The 10,561-nt window shown below is 57.9% G+C and overlaps 1 pseudogene; it reads left to right on the top strand.

Annotated features, from left to right (window-relative positions):
- Positions 1–1,802: 1,802 nt before the first annotated feature.
- Positions 1,803–2,256, top strand: LOC124977041 (40S ribosomal protein S12-like; annotated as a pseudogene).
- The last annotated feature ends 8,305 nt before the right edge of the window (positions 2,257–10,561 follow it).

Here is a 10,561-nt window from a genome sequence, read left to right as displayed (position 1 = left end):
CAAAGAGCCTGGCGGGCGGCGCAGCAGCCAGGGAGGCTGAGGCAGGAGAATCGCGGTTCAAGGCCAACCCCAGCGACGCGGCAAGACTCGGCTCAAAGAGCAAAAAGGGCTGGGGCGCAGCTCAGTGGCAAAGCCCCCTGCGTTCAATCCCCAGTACCAAAAAAACAAACAGAAAAGATGTTCCAAATCACTTAATCCCCACAGCCGTCCTTAGAGACAGGAAACTGGTCAGACAGCGAGCTGGCTGCCCAGCGAGTTGGAGTCCCCAGCAGAGCGGGCGTCGGCGGGGCCTTCGAGGAACCCACGGCCGCAGGAAGCTCGGCCCTCCGGAGGGGCGCGTGGAAAAATCCTTGTTATGTGAAATATCCAAGCAGTGACTTTCCCTTTGTGTCCCCCTCTTCCCAGGTCTGGGGAATAATCAGTCCCTCTGGTGGTCCGTGCTAAAGCCTTGGGAAGTCACCCCCTCTTGGGGTCCAGGAGCGGCAAGAACGCAGGCTTTCAACCAGGCAAAGGGTCCCCAAGAAGCCCTGCGGGTCCCTCGGTACCCGGCCTCAGGTCCCTCATCCGTAGGACCCACGTTACCGAGGGCGGGGAGGCGTGCCCAGGAGGCGGCCACGCCCAGGGCGCGCCCAGTCTGTCCCACCAGCTCCTCAACTTTTTTTTTTTTTTTCCTGTCTGGGCAGGTGAGGGTCAGTAGAGCAGCTGGAAAAGCAAGGCCCCCGGGGCCTGGCCTGCAGCAGGTGCCAGGGTGTGTGCAGGGCCGGTCGGTCGGATGGAGGACGGCTCTATCTCTGGCCCCCAGTGAGCCAAAGGGAATGAAAAAGTGCACAGACCCGAAAGTCCACGCCCAGGGGAGGAGCCCTGTTCTAGGAGGTGGGGGTAAAGCCGGGCCACACAGCTGCTTGTGGCCTCCTCAGCGGGGGCGACCCGTCTGGCCTGTTATGCTGTGGACTGTTAGCCCTGTGAGGCTGAAAAGGGGAAGCCTGGGAGATGAAAAGGGAACCCCAAAGCAGGTCTGTCTTTGCGGCCTGTAGGGGAGGCAGCTGGTCAGAGGAGAGGAGAGGTCTGGGGGGCATGGCCCTGCAGCTGAGCCCTGGCCCTGGCACCAGATCCACTGCTTCATCACCAAAGGCACCTGAGTCTCCAACACCTGGCTCGGCTTTGGAGGCTGACCACCTGGGTTCAATTTCCAATCCCACCATCTCCTTGCTGTGTGACCGTAGGCAAGTTATTCCCCCTCTCTGAACCTACATTCTCTCACAACCTCACCCATGGAATGGAGACAACCAGGGTAAGGATGACATGAGACCCTAAGGCAGCTTTTTGGTGGAGCTGGACTGTTCCTGGAGGTGAGCAGCGTTCACCAATGGTTTGTCCCCAGCCCCCAGATTCAGAGCTGGGATTCTGTCACCATGTGGAACAGAAGCTGCAAACTCTTCCAAGAATGGCTGAACCCGGCTGCTGCGGGAAGGTACATCCTGGGAGAGGAGCTGAGAGGAGGGCCTGCAAATAGACAGCTGGAAACCGGCACGGGAACAGCCCAGTTCTGGGCAAGGACATGGCCTCTCTGAGGCTCTGTTCACCCTTTGAAAAACAGAAATGACAGCAGTCCCACTCTGTAGGGTGGTTGTGAAGATTAAATGGGCGACTACTAATGAAATATTTATTAAAAACTCAGTTTTAAAATGCAAGTTAATCTCAGCAACTATGGAGGCTGAGGCAGGAGGATCCTGAGTTTGAGGCCAACCTGGGCAACTTAGGAAGATCCTGTCTCAAAAAAGACAGCTCTTTCCCTGCTGCCGCAGAGTCGCGCAGAGGCGGAGGCTTGGGTCCGTTCAAGATTCGGCTTCACCCGTAACCCACTGCCATGGCCGAGGAAGGCATTGCTGCTGGAGGTGTAATGGACGTCAATACTGCTTTACAAGAGGTGCTGAAGACCGCCCTCATCCATGATGGCCTTGCACGTGGAATTCGCGAAGCTGCCAAAGCCTTAGACAAGCGCCAGGCCCATCTTTGTGTACTTGCATCCAACTGTAATGAGCCTATGTATGTCAAGTTGGTGGAGGCCCTTTGTGCTGAGCACCAAATCAACCTTATTAAGATTGATGATAACAAGAAACTAGGAGAATGGGTAGGCCTTTGTAAAATTGACCGAGAAGGCAAACCCTTGGTTGCAGTTGTGTAGTGGTTAAGGACTATGGCAAAGAATCTCAGGCCAAGGATGTTATCGAAGAGTACTTCAAATGCAAGAAATGAGCAAATAAAGTTTTCATTCATATTCCTCAAAAAAAAAAAAAAAAAAGACAAAACCCATGGGGAAGCATGGGTTTGATCCCCAATACTGCAATAAATAAAATAGAACAGGTTAAGCTGGGCGTGGGGGCACAAACCTGTAATTCCAGATATTAGGGAGGCTGAGGCAGGAGGATTTTAAATTAAAACTGGCATCGGCAATTTAGTGAGACCCGGTCTCAAAAAAAAAAAGGGAGGCTAGGGATGTAACTCAGTAGTGGAGCACCACTGGGTTCAGGTCCCAATACCACTAAATAAATAAGCAGATAAACTAGTCAATCAAAATTAAATGCAGGCTAAACCTGGGCAGGACGGTATATGCCTGTAATCGCAGCTCCTTGGAAGGCTGAAGCAGGAGGAGGATCCCAAGTTCAAGACCAGTCTCAGCAATTGTTTAAAGAAAGAAAGGGAGAGGGCTGGGGTGGGGCAGCTCAGGAGTGGAGCACGTGCCTGATGTGCACAGGCTCTGGGATCCATCCCCAGGACCAAAAAACAAAATAAAGAAGTGCGCACGCCTATGATCCTGGAGGCTGAGACAGGAGGATCACAGGTTCAAGGTCAGGCTGGGTAATTTAGTGAGACCCTGTCTCAAAATAAAAAATAAAAAGGACTGGGGATGTAGCTGAGTGGTAAAGCACCCCGGGTACAATCCCTAGAACCACACACACACACACACACACACACACACACATAAGAAAACAGGCTACTGCATCTCTTAAATCCTTTTACTTTCTTTGGACCCCAGACTCTCGTACCCCCCATACACCCTGAGTCCTCCAGCTGCAAGATGGCGCAGGAGAAGGAGGTGGTGTAACTATTTCGGCTTTTCCCCTACTGGGTTCCATAGACTTCTAAACTCCTGAGAGACTCCAGACTGAAAAAAACAAAACCCACAGCGGTCACGCAGGCCCGGGTGCTGGTGGAGATCCAGCTGTTCTTAGAGCCTCACACAGGGACAGGAGAGGTTCTGAGGAGCTTGCGGGGAGGAAATCTGTTGGATGTGCGTGTTGGTGTCCCCCAGATTTTTTTTCACACAGGATACCCCTTTCCATTCGACCTCCATTTAACCTCCTCTGGCAAAACACTAATAATAAGGTCATTTCTAGCTCACAGTTTCTACAACTTACAGAGAAGACAGGAAGCTTTGTTAAAAATCATCATCCTGGCCAGGTGCCATGGCGCACATCTGTAATCCCAATGGCTTGGGAGGCCGAGGCAGGAGGATCGAGAGTTCAAAGCCAGCCTCAGCAAAAGCAAGGCCCTAAGCGACTCAGCGAGACCCTGTCTCTGAATAAAATACAAAATAGGGCTGGGGATGGGACTCAGTGGTCAAGCGTCCCTGAGTTCAATCCCTGGTAGCCAAAATTAAAAAAAAAAAAAAAAGAAAAAGAAATAAAAAAAAAGACTGGGGCTGTAACTCAATAGCTAAACTCCCTGTGTTCAATCCCTGGTATAAAAAAAAAAAAAAAAGAAAAAAAAAATCACACCTACATTTGAGAAGCACCTTCCGGCTTTTGAGATCCTTGCACACTCACCACCCAGGGGCTCTCAGTCTGCTCCAGGGATCAGAGAGGGTCAGGTCCCCCCAGCCTCCTGGGCCACCTGCTGGGACTGGCTCAGCCCCCCCCTGCAGCCTCCTCCAGCCCCCCAGTCCAGACCCACCACCTAGAGCGCCTAGAGGGTTAGGCTGGCAGCGGCATCTGTGAGGAGCCTTCTAGAAAAGGAGTCGCAAAAGAAGAGGTGCGGGTAGAGCTAGCCTCAGAGGAGGATCAGGAGCCTCCACACCTGCAGAGGACAGCTCTGACCTCAGGATCCAGTGAGGGGACAGTGCCACCTGTAAATGGCCTCCCACAGCTCCCTGTCACTGTCTCAGCAGGTCTAACATTCAGCGACCAGCTCACCTCCCCTGGACCGCCTCTTCTCTAGGCCCTGGGGGACTCGGAAAGTGAGATTAACCAGCTGGTCAGTGGAGGAGAGTGACATTTACTGAGCACCTACTGTGTGCCACGCATTGAGTAGGAAGCTCTGTGTGTGCGAGAAGATTGTCGATTCACCCTGACGACAACCCCACTCTGCAGATGGGGTACCGGAAGTTCATGCTGGTCAGTTAAACGGCCAGGACCTCAGCCGGGCCGGCCGCACCGCTCCATGGTTGGTTCTGCCTCCAGGGCCCCGAGGCCGCCCTCCCTTGCTGTTCCGCTGCAGCCTGGATAGGATCGCCCACAGCGCCCCAGGGCCCCGGGCCTCCCCTTATTACCAGCCCAGGTTCTCGCTGTCTGGGATGTGAGGAAGGGAACCCCACGGAGACCAGTGCCCCTCGCAGACTGGCTGGCCTGGCAGGTTGGAACAAGAACAAGCAACCACCACCCAGTATCTGGGTGGGTCCATGTCCTGAGACTCTGGCTGTTTTGACCCCCAGTCTTCTAACCACCCTTGTGGGGGCGCATAGGTTAGTTTTCTGAACACGCTACCCCCAGGCCAGCCTGAGGTTCCCTGCTGGTGGGAAACCCTCCTGGGGACCCAGCTGGCCCTCGACCTGGGCTCCTGGATGTGTCTGTCCACGGCGGGCACAAAGGGCCCCTCCCGGATGCCAGCTGCTTCCGGCTCACTGGCCCACCAGCACTTCTGGATCCTGGCAGGCAGCCTCAGTGGGCGGGGGCTGGGCCCATCACCCGAACCCCTGGACACCCCTCCATCCTCAAGGACCCTGCCCTCGTCAGGGGACACCCGGCTCCAACTTCCTAGGGTTCCTGGGTCAGTTGACTGACTGTGGCAGGGAGCAGGCACCACCTCCTGCCCTCCTGCCACCCTCGGAACGGTCCCCAGCGTTCACGCTCAGGGCTCGGCCGCTGCCTCTCGCTCATCCTCGAGCCCTCCCTGTCCCCGTGGGGAGCCAGGTCACAAGAGGAGCAGAGACTGCCCCCACAGCCTGGCGCCAGTGAGCGTCAGTCACTCCTGGGTCTGGTTGACTTGGGACCTCAGGGTGGGCTTCCGGAACCTGGCTCCTCACTGGCTTCCTCACTGGGTGACCCAGGCTGGTTCCCCCAGCCTGGTTCCTCCACCTCTCTGTGCCTCAGTTTCCTCATCTACACCATGCTATCAGAGAGTCCCCATCCTGCCTCCGCCGTGTGGCCTTCAGTGAGTCCTTAACCTGCCCCTCTTTGCTCCAATTTAAAAATAGAGCATTTGCTATTCTCTTGGCAAGGGCTGAGGGAGGATTAAAAGAGACCTCGAGTTCAAGGTGTCCTGGCAGGCGGCACCTGGAGGCCTCAGGGCTCTGCTGTGGTCAGGAAGGGGCCGGGGGTGTGGCCCAGGGGCCCAGGGCTTGCCTGGCGTTCATGAGGCCTAGCGCACGTGGGCTCAGTCTCCGGCACCACCAAGGGAAGACGTCTAATAGCTGGGTGTGGTGGCCCACGAGGAAGATCCCAGCTACTCCGGGGGCCGAAGCAGGAGGATTGCAATTGGAGGCCAGCCTCAGCAACTGAGCAAGGCCCTGTCTCAAAATAAGAGGGGCTGGGGATGTGGCTCCCCGGCAGAGCGCTTGCCTAGCATGAGTGAGGCCCCGGAACAAAACAACAAAAAACCCAGGGGGAGCCGTCCAGATGGTTCCAGTGGCAAGCACGAGAAATAGCCCCAGAGGACGTCTCTGGGGAGGGACACGCTGAGGGACCCTGACTCTCCTTGTTCATCATTACGCCTCCAGTCTGCCTGGCCGGTTCTGCCTCTTCACCTGCTTCACCTGGCCTCCCATTCAGGCCCCAGGGCAGCCTCCGGGCTGTGGGGTCCCTCCTCCCAAGCACAGGCCGCGCTGGCCACGGGGTGTGGGCGGGTCTCTGCTCTCCAGGGTCTCGCCCTGAGTGGAGAGAAAGGCCGTAGCCCCCACGAGTGTGAGTGAATGGCGGGAAGAGCCGGACGCCAGCCCGGAGGGGCCTCTTCCTGCTGTCCTTGGAAGGGGAAGTGGTACCTGGCAGGGGCGGCTCAGGGCCGGGTGTCGACGTCTGGGGACGGGAAACTTGGCGTACCCCAGCTCCCACCGAACGCCCCTGCCCTGTCGTTAGTGGTCACCCCCCAGACAGCGCAGAGGGCGTCCCCGGGGTACTTCCCACGGCCGTCACACCCCGAGTTCCTCCTGCCTCCAGGCCGCTGCTCGCCTGGCCCTCCTCCTGCTGGGCCCTGACCTTGGTCTTGTCCCCACCACTCAGTCTCTGCTCAAGTGCTGCCCCCAGAGAGGCCCCCCACTGTCTAGAGAGACCCCTCTCTGCGCTCCCTCTCTAGCCCCTCTTAGGGCCTCAAACTGCCTTATCTTACCACGAGCTTTTTGGGGGAATAACCCCCAAAACCCCCTGGAGGCCTCAGGGCTCTGCTGTGGTCAGGAAGGGGCCGGGGGTGTGGCCGGGGGTGTGACTCACAGAATTGCAAAGATAGTAAGAGTGACCCTTGGCTCCTGGTGACCCTCCCAGCTCTGTCGAATGTCGACCTGTCCCCGGCACATTTGTCACAACCAAGAAATAAACATTGATACATCTCCGCGGCCAAGCCGGGGGCTTGACCCAGATGAGGTGGTTGTTTGGTTTTGTGTGTTTGTGGTGCTGGAGATTGGATCAATTTTTTTAAATTTTGAGACAAGATCTCAACAAATTGCCAAGGCTGGCCTTGAATGTGCGATCCTCCTGTCTCAGCCTCCCGAGCCGCGGGAGCCAGCGTCCCGGCCATTTCTCCTTTCTGTGTCCACCTGTTGCCAGCCGCCTCCCCGCTGGAAGGCGAAGCTGAAAAGCCGGCAGGTTCTCTTCGGCTCCCTCGCCCCTGGCAACAGACGTGAACTGGAAAAGGAGGAAAGATAAGGTCAGACGCGGCCAGTGGTGGCCGAGAACAGCCTCTGCCGGTGCAGGTCTAGGAGCACTGCGCGCGGGAGGACACCCAGTTCCCATAAGAGCCCATGGCGTAGCCACCAAGGGGAAACTGAGCACCGCGCAGATTGGCGGTGGCCTGAGACCACACGGGCGATCGGTGCCAGAGCGGACGGGCTCCAGCACGCTCCCCTCAGGCCGCAGAGCCACCGCTGGTCCTTCCTTGTCGCCAGCAGGGCAGGTGGGCATGCCCTTCTGCTACCAAGTGTGGGCTGCAGCGCTGGCAGGACCCACCCGGAGTGGTCAGTCCTGGAGAGCACCGGCCTGGGAGGCAGCCCGAGCCTCCTGCTGGCTCCCGCCCCAAGGCCAGACTTGGGGCTCTGCCCAGAAGGGCGTGGGGCGCCACTCCAGGGCACACGCCTACCCTTCCTCGGGGAAGCAGAGCCGCCAGACAGTGGCCTTGCTCCCTGTTCCCAGCTCCCCAGAGCCTGTGGGCACAGCAGGCTGAGCTCACACACACACTCACACTCACACACACTCACTCACACACTCACACACACTCACACACACACTCACACTCTCACACACACATACACACACTCACACACATTCACACACTCACTCACACACTCACACTCTCACACACACACACTCACGCACGCACACACTCACACACTGACACACACGCTCACTCTCTCACACTCACACTCACACACACTCACACACACACACATACACACACTCATGCACACACACTCACACTCACACACTGACATACACTCACTCTCTCACACTCACTGACACACTCACACTCACTGACACACTCACACAAACACACTCATGCACACACTGACACACTCATGCACACACTCACACTGACACACACATTCACCCACACACTCACACACACACTCACACACACTCACACTGACACACACACACACTCTCACAGTCACACACTCACACTCACATGCATACACACACATATACCCCCCCACACACTCACACATGCATACACATATACATACCCACACACACTCACATGCATACACACATACATACCCCACACACACACTCACACATGCATACACACACATATATACCCCCACACACTCACACACACTTACACACACTCTCTCACACACTCACACACACACATGCATACACACACATACACACACATGCATGCACACACATGCATACACACTCACATACACTCTCACACAAACACATGCTCACACACACACACTCACACACACATGCATGCACACACATACACACACATGCATGCACACACACACACACTCTCACACACACATGCATACACACACATACACATGCATGCACACACACACACACACTCACACACTCACACTCACACACCGCCCCAGGCCACCACCTCCTTTGGCCCATGGCCTTCCCTTGGCCTCCAGGTTCTGGCTGCTGGGGTCAGAGTCCGGCACGGCCCCTCTTCTGAGGGCGGCCTCCTTGGGGAGGCTGGGCTCTGGGACAGGGAAGGACAAGGAGGAATGGTGTCCCCTTCTGGAAGTGGAGTGGAGCGTCACGGAGGGCCAGTGGTCTTTCCCAACACCCACCCGGCAGGCTGCAGAGGCGCCCCAGCCGCTGCCCAAGGGAGAGGCCGTTCTCCAGCCGTGGGACAGGCCCCGGGCTCTGCCCACCCGGGCCTGGCGCAGCCCTCACCGCCGGCCGCTGGGTGCTTCGAATCCGGGCGGCGGGGCCCAGTCTCCTTGAGGACCATGCCCACCCCCACCCAGCACTCTGGGGAGCAGGGGAAGCGTGGGGGTGACAGGGGACACTAGGAGGTGGTGGCGGCCACGGTGAGAGAGGCGGCAGCTCTGGAGAGGGGGTGGGGCCCTGTGTGCGGCTAATTAGGCAGTGACTGTGATGAATCGGGAGAGGCTGCCACTTGCTAATTAAAGGTGCGGTGTCTTGCCTGGCAGGGATGCAGGCGGGAGAAACCACGCGGGGCCAGGCTGGCGGGCGGCTTGGCCAAAGCGGCCCTCGGCCCTCCCAGCAGGGCCGGCCCCTCCCCACTTCCCTATCTCTCCTCCCCACCTTGCCTGCGGGAGCCCAGGCCTCTGGCTTCCCCGCCCGCCCCACCAACCCAAATTGCTCTCCAGATAAGGGCGGTTGCTGGGGAGGAGGATCCTGTTGTGCTCAGCACCCGGGCTGGAGGGTGGGCACCAGGCTGTGACCGTGAGGTGCCCTTTCCAATCCAGTCCTTTTCTAGGGGAGGTACCGGGGGTTGAACTCAGGGGCACTCGGCCACTGAGCCACCTCCCCACCCCTGTTTTGTATTTTATTTAGAGACAGGGTCTCCCTGAGTTGCTTAGGGCCTCACTGTTGCTGAGGCTGGCTTTGGACTCCTGCCTCAGCCTCCTGAGCAGCTGGGATGGCGGGCGTGTGCCACGCAGCTGACTAACCCCCAGTTCTAAGGTCCCAAAGTTGAGCCTGAGTCCAGACAAGAAAGAGGCTGGTTGTTGGGAGCCACGGCCCGAAGATGACTTCTGGAGTCTTCGGTTCTGAGGCTCACAGGGTCTAGCCTCGCTCAAATTCCCTGACAGTTCCTGATGCAGCCTGGACCGGCTTTCCTCCAGACACCCAGGTGTGTGTGTGTGCGCACGTAAGAGAGAGACAGACAGACAGACAGCACTCCTTTCTGGTCTTAATATTCCTGTCTTGAGATGGGAAGTTTGGATCTCTGACCCTCGATGGTTCCAAATATGGTGGACGAAAGGGCCCCAGGCTTCCTCTCCCAGCCTGAAGTCCATTCCCGGCCGAGGTGGCACTGAGACCCAAGCCCTGGGGACCAGAAACCTGGGCTCAATGCCAGCCGCGCTTGGCCGCTGCATGAACGTGGGCCTGCGTTTCCCGGCCTGCAAAGCTGGAGATGGTGGCTTCCGGGATGGTCTCCCAGGGCACCGTGAGCCCAGCTCTCAGCGGGGCCTGGTCTGCGCCCGCTGCAGCCCTCGGCCAGCCATGGTCATCTGAGGGCGGGAGTGGCCTGACCTGGGCCTCCTCCTCCTCACAGGACGCTGCAGTAGCTCACCGCAGCCCGTGCTCTGAGGACGGCCAGAGAGGTGGAGTGACTGGCCCAAAGCCGCACAGCCACGCAAGCCGCCTCCCTGGGTCCCTTAAGTGGGACGAGGTGAACTCCTGTGCGTGGCATGCTGAGCCAGTCGCCAAGGAGGACGGCGAGATGAATTTGGGACTCACTGGGCCTCCAAGGGGCCCCGGTCTGGACAGGGAGAGAAAACACACACAGAGGAGGATTGGCCAAGGAGCCATCCGAGTGGGAATTCCAATACCGGCCCAGGCGCCTGCGCGGGACCCTCGGAAGCGGGGAGATGCTTCTGTCCTGGAGCTCGATATGCACAGCAAGTCGTGACGCACAGTTTCTG

This window comes from Sciurus carolinensis, chromosome 2 (genome assembly GCF_902686445.1).
Source record: "Sciurus carolinensis chromosome 2, mSciCar1.2, whole genome shotgun sequence".
Taxonomy (NCBI): domain Eukaryota; kingdom Metazoa; phylum Chordata; class Mammalia; order Rodentia; family Sciuridae; genus Sciurus; species Sciurus carolinensis.
The sequence above is the reverse complement of the archived record's forward strand: the minus strand, read 5'-3'. Positions and strand labels throughout refer to the sequence as shown.